Genomic DNA, 20391 nt, shown 5'->3' with positions numbered 1-20391 from the left:
GCCCCCCACCCACGCAGGCTGACTTCTGTGGTGAGTAGAGTCCAATCCCACACTCTGAACCTCTAGTCCCGTAGGTGAGATGAGGTCAACCACCAGAGTAGAGATATCCGAGTTCTGGGGACCAGTGTCACTCTCTGGTGAAGGAACAAGTGGGATCCCAACCACTGAGATAGGAGATTCAGCTGAAAAGGTCTTGAGTGGAAACAGCCATAAGGAATGTTTACTAAGGCCGCCGACAGTCGCCTGTGTTGTATGACCAAATAAACCCTATCCTGAATGGCTTTCACCTTGTCTCGAGGGATGAAGATCCTCTGTCTCACCGTGTCCCAGATCATTACCATAAACTGTAGTCGCTGCGTCAGTTGTATATGGGACTTTGGAAGAGTCATGATCCACCCATGTCGTATGAGCCTGTGAGTCACTCCTATGTTCTGAAATAATTGGTTTCTGGAAGAAGTCTTCCAGGTAGGAAATGATTGTGATCTCCTTGTCCTAAGGAGTGCCATCATTATCGCCATAACCTTTGTGAACCTCCTGGGGCCATGGCGGGCCGAAGGGTAAGGCCTGGAACTGGTGATGTGAGTCCCGAATGGTGAGACGCTGATACATCTGGTTAGGTGGCCAGATGGGTATGTGAAGGTAAGCGTCTTTGATGTCCAAGGACACTAAGAACACTTTTTCCTCTAATCCTGCAATGACTAAATGAAGGGATTCTACCCTGAACTTGAAAAAAGTCCCAGAAAAAGGATAGAGATCCTTTAAGCTATCCGGCTTTGGAACCATGAATAAACTGGAGTAGAATCCATGTTTTAGTTGATGCATGTGGACTGGTACCAACACTTGAGCTGTCAGGAGTTTGCCTATAGTCTGCTATAAAACGACACGCATGTCGTCTGAAGCTGGCAAACCGATAGTGAAAAACCGAGGAGAAGGCTGGAACCGGAAAACAAGCTTGTACCCCTGAGTGATGAGGTCCCGTACCCAGGCGTCCAAGCAGGAGTCTGCCGAGACATCCTGAAGTCCTGTAGACAACCTCCCACCCTGGGGTCACCCAGGTGAGAGGTAAACCCGTGATGCACTGGGTTTCGTGGTGGACTTGGTATCCTGGAAGGAAGAGGTCACTGTGAGTCTGCTACGTTCTCTGGATCCACGAGAAAGTGCTGATCCCCCTCTGGAATGACCTCTGAATTTTCCAGAGGCCTGAAAGAACCGAAACGAAGGTCCGGAATAATGTCTTTGAGTGGTCGGCACAGCTGAGGGGAGAAAAGTAGACTTACCCCAGTCGCCTGGGAAATCCATTTGTCCAAGTCGGGCCCAAACAGGACGTCACCAGTAAATGGTAACGCTTCCACCTCCTACTTTGATTTTACGTCTACTTGCCACTAAGGCGGAGGACCTAGAAACAAAATTACATACCTCCTTAGATGCCTCGCCTAGATAAGTGGCTGACTCCTCACTGTGCTCTGCAAACAGGATAAGATCCTCCTCTGTGGGTCCTGCTCACAGACCCTCAGCTATTTTTTCGTCCAGGCTTCAATGGCCCTGTTGGCCTGGCTGCCTACCAGTGCAGGATGCAGTGTTATGCATGCTACTGTGTTAATGGACATTCATTTTCAAATTTCCTATCAGATACCTCCTTTACAGAGGGACTGGCAGCACCGTCTTTTTGGACAGACGAAACACTAGGGAATCTACTGTAGGGGGAGTCTTGCATAACTTCCTGCTGTCAGCAGGGAAGGATAAGTCGACGGGGCACCAGGAATATTTTATCCGGGTGTTTCCTGGCCACTCTGATGTCCACCTTTAAAACTTGGCGTATTGCGACAATCAATGCCTCAATACCCTGGGACACAGTCTCTGGGTCATCCAGGATTTGTTCCTCCGCTGTGTGTGTTAACTTGCCCCCACTATTGGGGGCGTAGCCTCGTCCTTTGATTTGTCCGACTGCAGGACAGAGGGTAACAGTCTTAAAAACTTGGTTAGAGATGTCACTAAGTAGGTGGCAGTGCCTTAACCGTATATGTGTTGTAAAGGCCACCGGGACCTCTTCCATTGTTGTTAAGCGGCATGCTAATCTTCTCTCTTTCATACAACATCTTTTTGGAGACTTGCATCACAGAGGGGGATGGGACCATGGCCTTAGTGATCCCTTCAACTGACCTTGCTAGGGGCCGGTTCTGAGTCTAGTGAGGGGTCAGATTTCTGAGATCTGGAAACCTCCCGAGTACTCAACAGTAGTGAGCTGCGGTGCCCACACTGGTGTATCCTGCACCTGTGGTGATCTATTGAGCCTTGTTGCTCCTAATCACAAGAATCACATTAAACTGACTATCCGATTGCCCTTGTGTGAGTTTTCGGCAAACCTTGTGCAGGTGAAGGTCTTCTGTGAAGCCTTATAGCCCTTTTCCAGCCATGGTAAAATGCACTGATACACAAACAACACAGTAGCGTAGTGGATAGTGTGAGAGGAGAGACTGAGAGTTAAGACAGGCAGGAGAGAATGGCAGAGGAGGAGGATAATCACTCTAGCACCAATCAGCACTGTTAGCAATGCTAAAACGCTAGGCACAGTATATGTAGTACCTAAAGTGAAACTCAGTTACATGTGCTCAATCTCCTGACAAAACCTCTACACCACTGAAACTCACAATCTTGTTTAAGGTCTCTCAGTCTCAGCGATGCCTTAAAAGGTCAGCGCAGCAGCTCTTAATCAGTGTTGTCCACTGGAGAGTGCGTCCTCTGCCTTTAGTAATGGCCGTCGGCTTCTCTATACTGTGATAGCGCTGAGAAGCTGCGAGCAAGGAGCGGAACTCCAGGAGCTAGATCCACCCTCCTGCTATGGTGCTCTTTAGTACGTATCGGTGCTGGGACTTCCTAAATCACTACCATTCGGGAACCAAGCGTTATACTCACAGAGCTGCCGTTTGCTGGCCAGTAGCTGTTGTGGCTAGGGGGTCAGAGACACGCACCGCATACAGTGGCATCTGTGCTACCCCAGAAATGGTGGTATCCGAGCCGGGGACCCCCTGTGTGAACCGCAAGCAGTTGCGGAGGGACCCCCAGTAGCTCCATTGTTGCAGACAGGCAGGGGCAGTCACTGCCTGTCATCTCCACTTGATTGGCTGCAGAATCTGACATTAAAAAAAATGTTGCCTTTGAGGAAAAGCCCAGGATGTGACCAGCTTCCTCTGGCACTAAACTGAGACTGGTTTATAGAAGGTGTACAGAGGAGAAGGAGCTAGTCACACTTTTAAATTCTTAAAGTGCCAGTTCCAGGTTAGCACAGACTCTATACCCATTGTAAACAGCACTCCAGTGTCCCCTAGTGGATGAAGGAGAAATATGGAACGCTAATCACAATGTTGACACTAAAATGTCTACATGGTACAAGATTTCAACAGACACCAGGTCTGGTCAACTTTTTCAGAATGTCAACATTTTCACAATGTCGCCATGTGAAATATTGACATTATCAGAATGCTGACGGATTGCTTTAGTTGCTACCTGGAGGGTTAGGGTGTGGAGGGAGGTTAGTGATAGGCTGAGGAGAGGAGGGTAAGGCTAGGCCAGTGGTTCCCCAACCCAGTTCTCAAGGCACCCCAACAGTGCTGGTTTAAAGGATAGCCATGCTTAGGCACAGGTGATTTAATTAGTACCTCAGTCAGTTTGATTAAACCATCTGTGCACAAGCAGGGATATCCCTAAAACTTGGGCTGTTGGGGTGCCTTGAGGACTGTGTTTGGGAACCACTGCGTTAGGCACTAGAGGGATGGTTAGGACTTGTGTTAGGGAAGGTATACTTATTAAATGGTGGTGCTTCAGATCATTCTGCTGTAACTGACGGTCACATGACCGCTGTGACACGAGGGAAGACGCTGTAGATGCTGCTGCTGTCAGGAACCACCCGGACATGTTAGGTAAACATTCTATTATGTTGACATGTCATCCACGATGAATGTTGGGGGATGGGGCACATGCATTATGGTCTTCCCCAGGAGCTATGCTTCCCTGCTACCAAAATGTCTTTACTACTTCTATACGAAAGCTAGGTCTCACCTGATATTTATTTACCCTAGATAGATAGAAAGATACATATAGACATACATATACAAACATGCACAACTTTATATGTATGTAGTGGCTTATCTATAATCGGTACATGGTGTGCAGTTCACATGGGCCATTGGGTTAAGGGGGGCCCGCACCACACACCCTGCATCCAGAACAGATCCCATGGTGTGCCTGCAGCGGGTCCTCCCTATAGCGATGGTATTTTCTGTAAGATATAGGCTAGATGTAACCAACCTTGGAGAGTGATAAAATGCAGAGAAAAACGAATAGCCAATTAGCTTCTTACTGCCATGTTACAGGCCCTGTTTTAAAAATGGCAGGAGTTGGCTGATGTTTTTTCTCTCTCCATTATATCACTCTCCAAGCGATGATGCATCTAGCCCACAGTCTTAAAGATTCTGCAGACACAGGTGATAGTATAGACTGCTACAATGTGCCAGAATCCTTGCTCACATTCAGCACCCTACCAATTCCCAGTCCCACTTTGTTCTCTCTCTCCCCTGGTCAGATAACTGATTAACATGTGTCCCAGGATTAGGAATATATGAGAAAAGATGGATGAAGCATGTGGTACCATCCTCCTTTTTTTTTTTTAAACCACCTTTTTTTTTTTTTTTTTTGCAACGCCAAAATGTTATTGTGGTGAAAAAATGGGAACCAGTTGTTGTTAATAAAGAGGGGTGACTTACAATAACGTATACTTTTTGATGTATTTTCTACAGAAATAAAGTTCCCGGGGAAAGCCACTTCCTGTCCTTTGAACCATTGAGAAGAATTATATATTGTACAATATGGTTCTGGGATTCTAGGACTGGTAGCATTATCCCAAACCACCTAGCAACATTTACGAAGGCATTGACAGACAACATAACTTAGTACAAAAATCATAACATTAAAAAAGACCCCCAGATGATCTGCACATCCTGAATATCTGTACATGTTAGAGAACAGTAAATCCATATCAAGAACCATTGGACAGTAGCTGTTATGTCTCTGTTCCATGAGGCACACAGGATGGTTAAAAGGCAAAACAGGCATTGCTACAGTACCTCCATTACTGTCTGAGAGTTATCCCGATTATTGTTCCAATAATGCAGCAATAGAGGGATTACTTAGAAGCACAATCGCACCATCTTTATCATAACATATACATACAATGTGTTTTTTGTCACATGGAAGGAAGTAACTGGTGTCTGCACTTAGAGCACAAAGCTGATCTTATGTCCCACATAATTTCTTCACAACCTTTTTCTTACAAACGTAAAACAGTTATGCAATCAGTGGCAAAGTACAAAGGAGTGTCATTACATCAAAAGCAAGTAGTTTTCTGTTTAGTAGCTTGAGGAACAGCTGTACCAATACCACTATACATATTTATATCTTAGAGCAGCTTACATGCCTGCTGTTCTTTAGAAAGTACCAGCTGTGGTGAAATATTTGATAGCGCATGCAATAGAATAGATTATGCTTTATTTATGAGTCATCACAGTGGGGGAATGTATGCAGTCCCTGAACCGGTGATTTAGCATTATGCTTGGAATCCGATTACAGAATTGCTCGGCAGCGCAATGCTTTTCGGAACTTGGATCCCGACAGCTAACGCCGTAGTTGCTAGCTACTATAGGCTACAATTTTGTTTTTTTTCAGAGAAGGATCAGTAGCTGCTGCACATTAGCCATAACTGTGCCAGAAACAAACCCAGAAGTGACAGTGTAAACGACCACCTTACTTTGTACACAGTGCAGGGACGGGCTCCTATCAGAGTCCATGTCCCAGCAAGCCTGTTATAATTCATTGCCCTGATAAAGAATTTCTTAAGCAGTTATGTCACTTTGGGGGTGTGGTCTGACTGACTAATGGGGCAGATCACAGATCTCTGAGCTCCTGCTGTGGTGCCCCTAATATCCTTATTCCCCTGCACTACTATTTCCTAACTCGCTGGCATCACTGCTGGGGCCCTCTATACTGTTGAGGGCACTGTTTGTGGAGCGGTGGGACGCGGTTTTCGGCTTCTGGGATTTGGGGACTACATTTCCGGACAAAGCCGCGGCCTCAAGTGACAGGCTGCTCCCGGCCAGGCTCCGTGGACGGCGTGGTGCTCCGGATCCTCGGCTTCGGAAGCGTGGACAGAGCTCCCGCTTCCCCCATTCCCTTGCGTCTGTCGCCGGGTGCCTCCCTGCCTGCTCTCAGCTTCAGCCGCAACGCCAGCCGCGGCTTCCCAGCTGCCAGAGCCTGCACTAGGACGCGGACCCAGGCTGTGCTTCCGGGATCAGCAGAGATGGCCTGCTATACTCCCAGCTGACCCGCAGGTCCCACTCATGCTCCCTGGCAGGCTGTGGATACTCTCCAAACCAACAGCTCTCCACCTGTGCTCCCTGGATCCTTTCAACTAGAGGGTCAGAGTTCAGGTACCGTAGCTGAAGGGGATATAGCCACAGGCAGCAGGTACAGCTGTGCTCCTGTTGTTTAGTGCAGATGTCTCACCTCTGACCAGGATTTGGAAGGTGTGCTTCCTCCCTATTACTACAGATAGCCCCTGCTTGGCACCTCTATTGTTCAGACGTCCCCACCTAGGTATCTTGGTGTGGGGGATCATACCCTGGATCCATATCCAGTAACTTTGCTTTATACTCTGGGGACTTGGAAGGCTGGCCCCGGGGTCCCTACAGGTGCGACTCCACTTTCTGCCACACAGATTTTTTGGAGTTTGATCCTGACACCTTGCAGTTGCTCACCATTTTCTTACACTGTGTAATTAGGATATAGCCAGCTTTTAGTGCTCTCCTGATGGGTCTCACGGAATAAGACCTCTCTATCTTCCTTTATGGGTTGATACATTTGATTTTAATGCAGTAATACCGAGACACTGACCGTCATACGGATACGCTTTTCCTCCCCATCAAGGGATCCCTTCATTACATAGGATTCAGTGAGTTTTCGATATGCCGACAAGATGTGGGGATAAAACCCCCCACCTACCGGTTCCTGTGCATTTCCCTAAGTCCTCCAATTCAAAATCAAAATCCACACCTCCACCTCAACAGCCTCCATGACTCCCTCGGCTTCATCCAAGTCTTCTGCCCCATCAACTCCAACTGATTTGGGGATGGATCTCGATCCGCAAGCCCCCTCACCACCCAGTCTATGTTCAAAATGTTTACTGCCTTCTGCACTGATATACTTTCTGGGCTGGACTCCTCAATCCAGTCTCTCAGGACTGAACTGGTTGGTATTGCGGGCCGCATGGAACATTTGGAGGAGAAGATGCAAGAATTGGTGATGTCACACAATGACTTGCTCACCTCTCACTCTGAGTTGCAATCTGAGGTGTCTTCAATGTGTGAAAAACTAGCAGATCTCGAAGACAGGTGTAGGAGAAACAACCTCAAGATCAGGGGCATTCCTGACTCTGTTTCGCCAGTGGAGTTGAGGGATTATGTCAATACTCTCTTCAAGAAACTTCTTCCGCAAGCTACGCACCAAGATCTAATCGTAGACCGCATTCACCGCTTAACAAAATCAAGAGGAGGATTTGCTTCTACTTATCCGAGGGATACCCTGCTGAGGGTTCATTTCTTCCACATTAAGGAGGACATTCTCAAGGCCGCCAGACAGGTGGAAGGATCCGACTTGTTGGAAGGACTACAAATATACCCCGATTTATCGCCTTCACTTTGGCTAAGAGACGTTCCTTCCATCCTATTACAGCAGCTCTCCGGGACAATGATATCCAGTACAGGTGGGGATTCCCAGTCAAACTTATCGTCAGGTATGACTCATCATCCTACATGATATCTTCCCTGATGCTGGGGTGAAACTTCTGGCGGACTGGGACATTGTGGTCTTCTTACCGAAATCAGCTGTCTCCGTCCCGACACCGATAGAGGGAGGAAACACTGTCTCTATGTTTTCTAGATGTATATTGTTATGTGTTATCTTTGGTTTGCTGATCCGTTCCTGATCCCCCTGCCAACTTCATATATCCTGTGTTTTTCTTTAGAACACTGTTCTTTAATGAGTAACCAATTCTAATTGTGATTGTTAGTTCAGTGTGCTCCCTTTATGTTTCTATGCAGTATACTTATATTTCTCTAACGTCCAAGTGGATGCTGGGAACTCCGTAAGGACTATGGGGAATAGCGGGCTCCGCAGGAGACTGGGCACTCCAAATAAAGATTTAGTACTATCTGGTGTGCACTGGCTCCTCCCTCTATGCCCCTCCTCCAGACCTCAGTTAGAATCTGTGCCCGGACCGTGCTGGGTGCTTTTAGTGAGCTCTCCTGAGCTTGCTAATAAGAAAGTATTTTAGTTAGGTTTTTTTATTTTCAGAGAGCTTCTGCTGGCAACAGACTCTCTGCTACGTGGGACTGAGGGGAGAGAAGCAAACCTACTAACTGCGGCTAGGCTGCGCTTCTTAGGCTACTGGACACCATTAGCTCCAGAGGGATCGAACACAGGACCTGACCTTGTCGTCCGTTCCCGGAGCCGCCGTCCCCCTCGCAGATCCAGAAGACAGAAGCCGGCAGAAGCGGAGAAGACATCGAAATCGGCGGCAGAAGACTCCTGTCTTCACATGAGGTAGCGCACAGCACTGCAGCTGTGCGCCATTGCGCCCACACTAACCCACTCACTCCGGTCACTGTAGGGTGCAGGGCGCAGGGGGGGGGTGCCCTGGGCAGCAATTGATACCTCCTGGCGAAAACTGCATATAGACAGTGGGACACTGTTATATGTATGAGCTCCCGCCATTTATTTTACAGAAAATCGCGGGACAGAAGCCCGCCGCTGAGGGGGCGGGGCCTTTGTCCTCAGCACTCACCAGCGCCATTTTCCTGCCACAGCTCCGCTGAGAGGAAGCTCCCCAGGCTCTCCCCTGCAGAATCACGGTAGAAGGGTGAAAAAGAGAGGGGGGGCACAAATTTAGGCGCATTAATCATAATACAGCAGCTACTGGGTAAACACTAAAGTACTGTGTAATCCCTGGGTTATATAGCGCTGGGGTATGTGCTGGCATACTCTCTCTCTGTCTCTCCAAAAGGCCTTGTGGGGATCCTGTCCTCATTTAGAGCTTCCCCTGTGTGTGTGGTGTGTCGGTACACGTGTGTCGACATGTTTGACGAAGAGTGTGGAGGCAGAGCAAGTGCAGTTGACCGACGTGTCGCCGCCGACGGTGCCGACACCTGATTGGATGGATATGTGGAAGGTGTTAAATGATAATGTAAACTCCTTACATAAAAGGTTGGATAAAGCTGATACCTCGGGCCAGTCAGGGTCTCAACACATGGCTGATCCTACACCGCAGAGGCCCTCAGGGTCTCAAAAGCGTCCACTATCCAAAATGGTTGACACATATGTCGACACGGATTCTGACTCCAGTGTCGACGACGATGATGCAAAATTGCAACCGAAAATGACAAAAGCTATACGCTACATGATTATAGCGATGAAGGATGTTTTACACATATCAGAGGTAAACCCTGTCCCTGACAAGAGGGTTTATATGTATGGGGAGAAAAAGCAAGAGGTGACTTTTCCCCCTTCACATGAGTTAAATGAGTTATGTGAAAGAGCGTGGGATTCCCCCGATAAGAAAGTCCTGATTTCCAAAAGGTTACTTATGGCGTACCCTTTCCCGCCAGAGGACAGGGTGCGCTGGGAATCCTCCCCTAGGGTAGATAAAGCTCTCACACGCTTATCTAAGAAGGTGGCCCTGCCGTCGCAGGATACGGCCACCCTAAAGGATCCTGCAGATAGAAAGCAGGAAAGTATCCTGAAATCTGTTTATACACATTCAGGGACTCTACTGAGGCCGGCAATTGCGTCGGCGTGGATGTGTAGTGCTGTAGCAGCGTGGACAGATAATCTGTCTGAGGAAATGGATACCTTGGACAGGGATACCATTATGCTGACCCTGGGGCATATAAAAGACGCTGTCCTATATATGAGGGATGCCCAGAGGGACATTTGCCTACTGGGCTCTAGAATTAATGCAATGTCAATTTCTGCCAGGAGGGTCCTGTGGACTCGGCAGTGGACAGATTGTGTCTCAGGGATACAAGCTGGAATTCGAGGTGATGCCCCCTCAACGTTACCTAAAATCGGCCCTGCCAGCTTCCCCCATAGAAAGGGAAGTAGTGGTAGCGGCAATTCACAAGCTATTTCTCCAGCAGGTGGTGGTAAAGGTTCCCTTTCTTCAACAGGGAAAGGGATACTATTCCACAATGTTTGTGGTACCGAAACCGGACGGTTCGGTCAGACCTATATTAAATTTAAAGTCCCTGAACATTTATCTGAAAAGATTTAAGTTCAAAATGGAATCGCTCAGAGCGGTCATTGCAAGCCTGGAAGAGGGGGATTTTATGGTGTCTCTGGACATTAAGGATGCTTACTTGCATGTCCCCATTTATCCGCCTCATCAGGAGTACCTCAGATTTGTGGTACAGGACTGTCATTACCAATTCCAGACGTTGCCGTTTGGGCTCTCCACGGCACCGAGAATATTTACCAAGATAATGGCAGAAATGATGGTGATCCTGAGAAAGCAAGGAGTCACAGTTATCCCATACTTGGACGATCTCCTCATAAAGGCGAGGTCAAGGGAGCAGTTGCAGATCAGCGTAGCGCGCTCTTAGGAAGTGTTGCAACAGCATGGCTGGATTCTGAATATCCCAAAGTCGCAGCTGATTCCTACGACGCGTCTGCTCTTTCTGGGCATGATTCTGGACACAGACCAGAAGAAGGTGTTTCTCCTGACGGAGAAGGCTCAAGAGCTTGTGACTCTAGTCAGAGACCTCTTAAAACCGAAACAGGTGTCGGTGCATCACTGCACGCGAGTCCTGGGAAAGATGGTGGCATCGTACGAAGCCATTCCCTTCGGCAGGTTCCATGCGAGGATCTTTCAATGGGATCTGTTGGACAAATGGTCCGGATCGCATTTTCAGATGCAGCGGCTGATCACCCTGTCCCCCAGGGCCAGGGTGTCTCTTCTGTGGTGGCTACAGAGTGCTCACCTTCTCGAGGGCTGCAGGTTCGGCATACAGGACTGGGTCCTGGTGACCACGGATGCGAGCCTCCGAGGTTGGGGGGTAGTCACTCAGGGAAGAAACTTCCAAGGGTTGTGGTCAAGTCAGGAGGCTTGTCTGCACATAAATATCCTGGAACTAAGGGCCATATTCAACGCCCTGAGTCAAGCGGAGCCCCTGCTTCGCAACCGACCGGTGCTGATTCAGTCAGACAACATCACCGCGGTGGCTCATGTAAACCGCCCTCATAAATAACAAGGAGTGGCTATTTTATTTCACAATTCAGTCCTCTTTGACCTTATTTCCCAAATTTCAGATAAAGATGGATTAATTTTAGTGGGGTAATTAGAGGATAAAGTCGCAACCCTTGTCTCCTTATATGCTCCCAATACCAATCAGATTCACTTTCTACAAAAACTTTGAATCCGTACAAAAGGTTCAAAAAGGTCATGTAGTGATTATGGGAGACTTCAATGTGGTACCAGACGAAAAGTTAAATAAATAATTCTCTCCTACGAAGCCCCTTAGAGGAATGTGCCCCCAGGCCAGTTTGATCCACATATTATTTGAATTTGATTTATATAATGTCTGGCATATACAACGGTTAAGGATTATACCTTTTTCTCCCATGTGCATAATTCCTATGCCCGTATTGACTTGATATTGTTAGACAAGTGGTCACTACAACACACGTCCAGATCTACCATTAGCCCCGTAGTATGGTCCGATCATGCAGCAGTGACTTGGACCTGGAACCTTAATTACTCTTCTATGTCTCCTAGACCTTGGAGACTCCCAGAATATATACTTCTCCTGAGGCGTCATCTGCCATGGCTACTGCTTGGAGACCTATTTAGCCACCAACTCTCCCCTCGACAGGTCAATCCCCACACACTGGTGTGCCTTGAAAGCGGTCCTACATGGAGTAGCAATTCAAATGGGTGCCCGACTTAAGAAACAGTACTTAAACCAGTAGGAAGATTTAGAGCGACACCTGCTCCAAGTGGAGTCCTTAAATAGAGCGCAACCTTCCCGTCTTTTGAAACTCGAACTAGTGTCCATTAGAAACCAACTGCATACATTGTTTTTACAACATATGAAACATGCTTACTCTAAACTACAACAAAAGTTTTATATACAGAGTAATAAATCGGGTAAATTTTTAGCTTGCAGGTTGAGACTACGTCAGGTTAGAAACAAAATCAAATACATCCAGACATCGGTAGGTCAGAAACTTCTAAACCTATCTGATATTGCAGAGGCATTTGCTCAATATTACACACAACTATACAATCTAAAATCTGACCCCGACACTGTGCAACCTACTCCCTCTCTCATAGCTTCCTTCCTGTCAGACCTACCCCTCTCCAAGCTGTTTGCAGACACTTTAAACTCCCTTAACGTACAATGGTCGGAAAAGAGTCAGAGGAAATAGCGTTGGTTATCAAATCCCTGCCATCAGGGAGGGCCCCTGGTCCGGATGGATTCATTAATGCCTTTTATAAAAAATTTTGCTCCCAATCTTCCAACCCTCACCTCTTTATACAACTATGCCACAGATTGTGGTTCTTTACCTGAAGAAATGCTGCAGGTAAAGACCCCTCCTTATGCCAAAACTACAGACCCATTGCATTCAATACGGACCTAAAAAAAATTTTCCAAGCTCATTGCAAGCAGGCTATCCCCTCTCATTCCTCACATTATCCATCCGGATCAGGTGGGATTCATCAGAGGCAGGCAATTGACGGACAATACGCGAAGGGTTTTTGACCTTGCTGAACATATCACAATCAAGGGTGAGGAAGCCGTTTTCCTTTCCTTAGACGCTGAAAAAGCATTTGACAAGTTGCACTGGGGGTTCCTCCGTGAGATTTTATTGAAAAATGGTATCAACAGTGCAATCTTGTCCTCTATATTGGCATTATATAGCTCCCCAATGGCTGTTGTGTTCAGTAATGGTTTTCTATCTTCCCCCTTTAAGATCTCAAATGGCACTAGACAGGGATGCCCACTGTCAACCATTATGTATGTCCATGCCATAGAACCGCTTGCACTGGCAATACGCCAATCCTCATCCTTCCCAGGCATACAGGTTGGGTCATCTCTGCATAAACTTGGCTTGTTTGCAGATGATGTGCTTATGTTTGTTACTCACCCTGACACTGCATTACCGGCCCTACATGAAATTATCAATCACTACAGCACAGCATCCTTCTATAAACTCAACACGTCTAAAACGGAAGCTCTGCCGTTTAATTTATCGCCAGAGAGGTTATCTATGTTTAAGAGACTTTACAAATATAATTGGAAGGACTATATTTTATATTTAGGTATTAATATCCTGAACTCCCTATCACAAATTGCAGTCATCAATTACACCCCACATAAAGGGATATTCAATTTGGGTAAAAAAAACAATGTTTCTTCGGATGCTGCGGTTGGGCTATTTAATTAGCTCGGCTGGTAACAAGTCCTTTTACACCCGTAAACATACAGGTTCAGTGAAACCTGTGTGTTTTCGGGTGAAATAGCCCAGTTTTCAGATGAAAACGGGGCTGTTATCGGGCATTTTCTTTGCCTGCCGGAGGCAGGTGAAGCAAAATCCCTGATAAGCCGCGGCACGCGCCGGCTTATCGTGGCTAATTAGATAGCTCCCGGCGGCGACACTTTATACCCGCAATCGTTGCGGGTAATTGAATATCCCCCATAGAAGAGCTTTTACAAAGGTGGTTGGGGGTGTCATGGTTAGGTACACTAGCAACATTTAAAATGTCAGTGTTGCCCAAATTGATGTATCTTTTTCGCTCAATACCTTATCTAGTCCCTCAGCGGGTCATTAGTCAAATACATTCTGTGATACTTAAGTACGTTTGGAATAAGAAGCCTCCCCGCTTAACTAGAGCACGGAGATTTGGAGGACTTGAGGTGCCAGACTTAAAGAAATACCAACCTGCTTGCCTTGTAGCACAAATAAGTGACTGGTCTTTACCTACGGGCAGGAAACAGTGGGTAGATCTAGAAAAGCAGTTATGTGCACATGCCCCGCTAATTGATCTTTTGTGGATTCCGGGCCAGCAGAGACCGCTCTCACACATTGCCACACGCGCTATCATAGATTTCTATAAGGCGTGGGATATATTCGTGGTTTCTTCTATAGTTGTCTCTCTCCCTTCTCGTATACTATCACTGTCTGCTCTCTCGGGCCTTATTCCAGATTTGAATCTCTCTAAGTGGATATCATGTGCTATTGACACTGTTTCGGAATTGGTAGACGGTACAACAATTACTCCATTTGGTGCACTACAGGCTCAGTATGGCCTCCCGACTAGCTAAATGTTTTCCTACTATCGTATTGCCCATTGGATAACCAGCTCATTACGATCTTTGGGTCCAATGCTCTTGCCGCCCTCCACCATCTTAGCGAAAATCACCTCTAGTAATGCCAAGGGCTCTATACGATTCTGGTATGCTCTGGAGTATAGCTCTGGGAGGAGGACTAAAACACCTGCTCAACTCCAATGAGAATTGGACCTTAATTGTTCATTTACTCAGCAACAATGGGAGTTGATCTATCTTTCGTCACATACTATGTCCAAATGTACCAACCATATTGAAATGCATTTTAAACACCTACATGGCCTTGATTTTACCCCCGCTAAACTACATAGGATCTGGCCTACAGTGTCCAAATTATGTTGGAGAAAGTGTGCGGAGGTGAGCAACCTCTTTCATATTTTCTGGGCATGTCCCATGCTCCGCCAGCTCTGGCAGGATGTATTTACACTTGCCTCCAAGGTTATCCACACCCCCCTTCCAGAGTCGCCTTCATTGGCCTTATTACATATTTACCCAAAGGATATATCTAATACAGATCGATATGTTTTGGGCCACTTTTTTATTGCAACGAGGGCAACAATAGCACAGGATTGGAAGAGTCCCTCTCCTCCTACGCTCCTAAAAATTGTCCGGAAGGTCCACCATGCTTTTCAAATGGAGACCTCTGGCATAGCCTACTCCTTTACAGTTAATTCTCCATTGGTAAAATGGTCCCGGTGGCATGAGTATTCGACATCTCGAGACGGAGCGAATTTACTTTCAAATCCAGATTGATCACAGAACCTGGAATTATTGAGTTCCTCATTGTTATTTGTTTTCTGTTGACAGTCCATGCTGTGCCTGATCGATTTTCTTTTTTGTATGAGGTACTGTCTTGTTTACGTTTTATGTATCAGTAACTGTTATGGAAATTGGATTTTGGACTCCCCCTTCCTTGTTCTTGTCGTCGTCTCCCCCCCCCTTTTTTTTTTTCTTTCTGTACCCCCTATCCTTCCGTGATTCACGGATTTAAACTTTCAATAAAAAACAATTGATGTAAAGAAGTTATGTCACTTTAATGATACAACATGGTGCTGATCGCTTTCCGCTATTGGTTTTGCATTTCTGTCCTGAGGGTCCAGCCTCCCATCCGCACTGTTCATTGGTTGATTCCTGTATTGAGGATTCTGTTGCTGCCTCTTGTCCTGAGAGCACAAGTGGATAACTTCTGTCCTGAAAATCCAGTGGCAGCCTTGTCCTGAGGGTTTAGTGGCTGATTACTGTCCTGAGGTCCCAAGTGGCCATCTCCTGTCCTCACGGCCCAAGTGGCCACCTCCTGTCCATAATATCCAGTAGCCACCTCCTCTCTTGTATACAGACTGCTTGCCTTCCTGCCCAGTCCCTGCCATGCCATTTGATGACTGCCATGAATAAATACAGAACTTAAATTAAAGTACAAAATTTACAACAAATAAAAACTATTTGGTAAACGTGTCCATAGACGGATTTAAGCACAATCTGTTAATGCAAAATAGAGTACCGTAAAATGTCAAACAGTATTAGTATCTTCTATATTGTTATAATTCATAAAATCATTTTAAATATATACAATTCTAATTATAACAGGTCTCTGGGTAAAATCTAGAGATGAGCGGATTCGGTTTTACTCGGTTTTACTCGGTTCTCAAAACCGAATCTTATTGGCTATCCAAAACACGTGACATCCGTGAGCCAATTAGATGCCGTTTTGAGAACCGAGTAAAACCGAGTAAAACCGAACCCGCTCATCTCTAGTAAAATCATGATTAAATATGTACTATAAGTATAAATAATAATAAAAATATAATAATTTAATTTATATAGCACTTTTCTTTCAGTAGGATTCAAAGTGCTTTACATTTGTATTTAAAAAACAAATAAAAACAAACAAAAGAAACAATAAAATAAGGTATTAATATAAGAAAAGAGAGACATTTATGTTGTATTTTTTTTTTAATAGAAACTATAGGAGCATTAATTGAATATTTGAGTAGACGGCATTAATGAAATGTCAGACTAGACTAGAGTTCAGTCTGTTTTTGAAGTTTTTTTTCTCTTAAACAGGCTGGGGGGCACTGGATCATGGAACTGCTGGTTAGGCTGGAACTTGACATGAAAACAAGCAAATGTGTGGATAGAGGATCAGGGACCTACACAACAGACCTGTTCTGCTGAAGCCCCGTGATATGCTGCCCAAGAAGTCGCCACCACCATAATGTGCTGACATCCAGTTTGGTGCCGGTCACCCCACACTAGAATAGGCTTAAATGATGACCGAATGGATACGAAGCACAATGGTGAATGTCCGTAGTAAAGAACAAGCAAGCAATCCGTACAAAGGACAGAAAATATCTTGCCCAAGGAAATCCAAAGAGCTCAACCAATGTGTAGCAGAGCTAGATTATGCCAGTTGCCGGAAGTTGCTGAAGAAGGAAAAAATGTAAAAACAATTTCCTGGTCTTAGTGAAAAACCAAACCATCTGTCAGCCGGAACGTAAGCACCATACGGAGAACCTCTATATCATCATGGAAGATGAGAAAAAGGCGGCTTGCAAGACAAAATAATCTAACTCGGACATGCGCTGAGCTGTGGCAAAAGCACCACAGTGGCGAAAATGGAGAATCAGAAGCTGGTTCAGGTACCTTGGACACTGGTTATAAAAGGCTTTGTAAGTAAGTTATATAAGTACGAGCAGGGCCCTCTTCCCTCATGTGCTTATCCTTTCTTACTTTAATAATCTTCAACTGCACCAACTCCAGCAGTCTTCTGCCACCTGATACTTATTCCAGTGTCATCTGCTGATGTAACTATGTTTATTTATCCTGTACTTGTCCTATACTGTTATCAACTGTAAGTTGCTGTTTTCCTGCTTGATTATTCATGTACTCTGTAATTGGGCGCTGCGGAACCCTTGTGGCGCCATATAAATAAAGGATAATAATAATAATAATAATAAGTAATATAAATTAAGGCGGAAGATGCAATTTCTACAATTCACATACAATTTAAAAGGTCAGTTGCATGGCTGCAGGCAGATGTTATTGGAGCATTTATTTTGACAAAACATTTCACATCTTATGTTGATATGTATATATGGGATATGGTCATGTGACCGGTGCTCTGGATCCCGGCGATCACCATGCCGATGCCGGGATCCTGAGCTATCAAAATGCCGGCAAGGGGGTGTGTTGCACTAGCCCCCCGCTGTCATTCTGCTGCAGGGTCCCCAGTACCGGTCTCCCAGACCCAACCCATATAATATATTGTTGCTAATTATACCCATTTCCTGGAGCAGCCCCAGGGTTTAAAGTTTTCTCTCTAGAATAAACATCCCTCCAAATGTCCCTATTATTAGGAAACGACCAACTACACCAAAAATCCTATTTTTCTGTACGTTGATTTACTTACTATTTAAAATGTAAAAAGCTTATTAGTATTGCAGTTCTTCAAATGACACTGAGAAAGTACAGCATGTGACACGCGGTAACCAGAAAACAATTCACATGGATAAAAGCCCACAGGGAAATCGCATTATGACATTGGGGATTTTTTTCCATGTGCAGTTTATTCTGTGGCCTTTATTTATGTGCGCTCATCTGGTTAAAGTGTGTGATATACTGCATGATAAACCTTTTGTTTACGACTGTTCTTTTTCATAGAACCACGACATGCTTTGATAAACTCATACTTGCCTACTATTGAAAAAGCATTTCAGGGAAAGTATGAAAGTAACACCTATCAGTGCGGACACGTACTGCTATATTGTTACATCATAAAATGACTTAAGATCTATAACCAATGCAGGGAAATGGCACTGATGATCCCATTTGAATGGCTATCTCTCTGATTTATTCCCCCCCTCCCCAAGAATATAACAGCTACATAATGGGGGTAATGTGCAATCAGGGAGATTGCTGGATTATTCAGGGAGTGAGGGAGATTTCAGGGAGTCTCCTGCAGAATGAGGGAGGGTAGGCAACTATGGATGAACTCCTTCCAACACCCGGAGATTTTGACACCGGTATCATAAATTATACTGGGACAGACCAGATAAAGGGGCACCCAGGACTTCCGGCCATAAATGCTGCATTATTGCTATCAGTCTTGTATTACAATGTCAATCGTTCTCAATGCAGCTGCAGAGGTGGTTTCTCCAGATGCACCAAGGTTCACTGATAAAACACAAGCTTAGACTGGCCCATCAGGGTGTCAAGGAAATCCCCAAACTCCACTGCCTGAGTGCTCTGCCTCTCAGATTAAGAAGTGCTGATCCACCCCTTCACAGAGCACTACAGAATATGTGATTAGTTTTGCCAAATTGGCTCTTGTGCATTAGATACAAGGTACCACCTAAATAAATGCATTACTGTAATATTACCTGTATCTGTTTACACGTACAGTATACCAGATTTTAGTCCGTCATTTTATTATTTAATATTGTATTATTTATTCACTATGTAAAATCATATTGACAAATATATTCTTATTAGAGATGAGCGGGTTCGGTTTTAATCAGATTTTTTTTTTAAATTCAATAATTTTTATTGAGTTTTACAATTATGCATACACAAAAACCCCCATACAATTAGACATAAGAAAACAAACAATAAACAGAGATTAAGAGAGCATTGTGTGTGGACTCAGTGTGTCATACATGGGACGAAAGAGGTGTTAGGTCAGATCAGGTAGAATATCACAGAAAAATATAACACAATATTTCCTAATATTTATAACATGACATATAGAAAGGCAAAATTACGCAAATTAGCAAGCATCAGAAAGAAGGATATAGATATACAGGATGATCGAGCAATTGAGTAATCACGAGTGGCCGGTCACAGGCCGTCAGCTATTCCCAGACAAAAACAGATAAACAATCATAACAGACAATATACACACATCATTCCGCTATCAAGAGTCAGTAGAAGACGTGCGGATTCAAAGATCAGTCCCGACGAATTGTCAAGTAAGGAGACTCAAGCCACCTACCCCAAATATCATAATATTTATTTGGCGCTTTCCTAGCCAGGTATACAAACTTCTCATGTGCTGCAGTGTCATTGACAAGTGTCATACAAAACTGCAATGTTGGGGCATCACTGGCAAGCCACAATCTAGCTATACACACCTTAGCCAACCCTCACATATTGATAATAACGTATGCTAGAGACATCCAGAGTCTCCCCCTCCACAGCCGACAGGACGCATACCGCAGGGGTAAAGACATACAATGGAAGGCCCCTTAACACTAAGGTATCAATAACGCCAGTCCAGAATGCTGCTACCAGAGGGCATAACCAGAGTAAGTGCCACAAATCGTCATCTATGGAGCCACATTTAGGGCATTTTGTGGAGTGGGTGCCCCCAAAATTAAACAATCTCACTGGTGTGATATACACTCTGTGACGTACAAACAATTGAATTTGTTGGTGTCTGATGCTAGTAGTTGAGGAGCAGAGAGAACATAAGGCACAGTCCCAAATCACATCCGTAAGAGGACCTAAACCTGATTCCCATTTATTTCTAAGAGTGGACAGCAGGTCTGAGTGATGGGATTGGAGAATAGCCATATAAATACCAGATACCAAATGCCTATTTCCTTGGTTTTGCAACAGAGACTTGACTGGGGAGTCCATAAGCTACAGAAGGGAGTCAGAAAACCAAAGATATTATCCAAAGAAGTATCCGGGTCCACACCCCGACCCCGTAATACAGAGCGCACCAATTTCCAAATAAGAATAGCTTGTCTTATCAAGGGGACCTTAGACCAGGCATGTCCAAACTGCGGCCCTCCAGCTGTTAAGAAACTACACATCCCAGCATGCCCTGACACAACTTTATTGTTCTCTGACAGCAAAACTGTCAGGGCATGCAGGGATATGTAGTTTCACAACAGCTGGAGGGCCGCAGTTTGGACATGCCTGCCTTAGACATTTTGGTGTG

The 20391-nt window shown here is 45.3% G+C and overlaps 1 non-coding gene across 1 annotated transcript; it reads right to left on the bottom strand.

The window, feature by feature from the left end:
- Positions 1-1967: 1967 nt before the first annotated feature.
- LOC134932853 (U6atac minor spliceosomal RNA) lies at positions 1968-2096 on the bottom strand. Its single transcript, XR_010179510.1, has one exon. It is a non-coding gene; the product is annotated as a U6atac minor spliceosomal RNA (small nuclear RNA).
- Positions 2097-20391: the final 18295 nt, after the last annotated feature.

Source organism: Pseudophryne corroboree, chromosome 1 (assembly GCF_028390025.1).
Source record: "Pseudophryne corroboree isolate aPseCor3 chromosome 1, aPseCor3.hap2, whole genome shotgun sequence".
In the NCBI taxonomy this organism is placed as follows: Eukaryota; Metazoa; Chordata; class Amphibia; order Anura; family Myobatrachidae; genus Pseudophryne; species Pseudophryne corroboree.
This window is presented reverse-complemented; position numbering and strand designations above follow the sequence as displayed.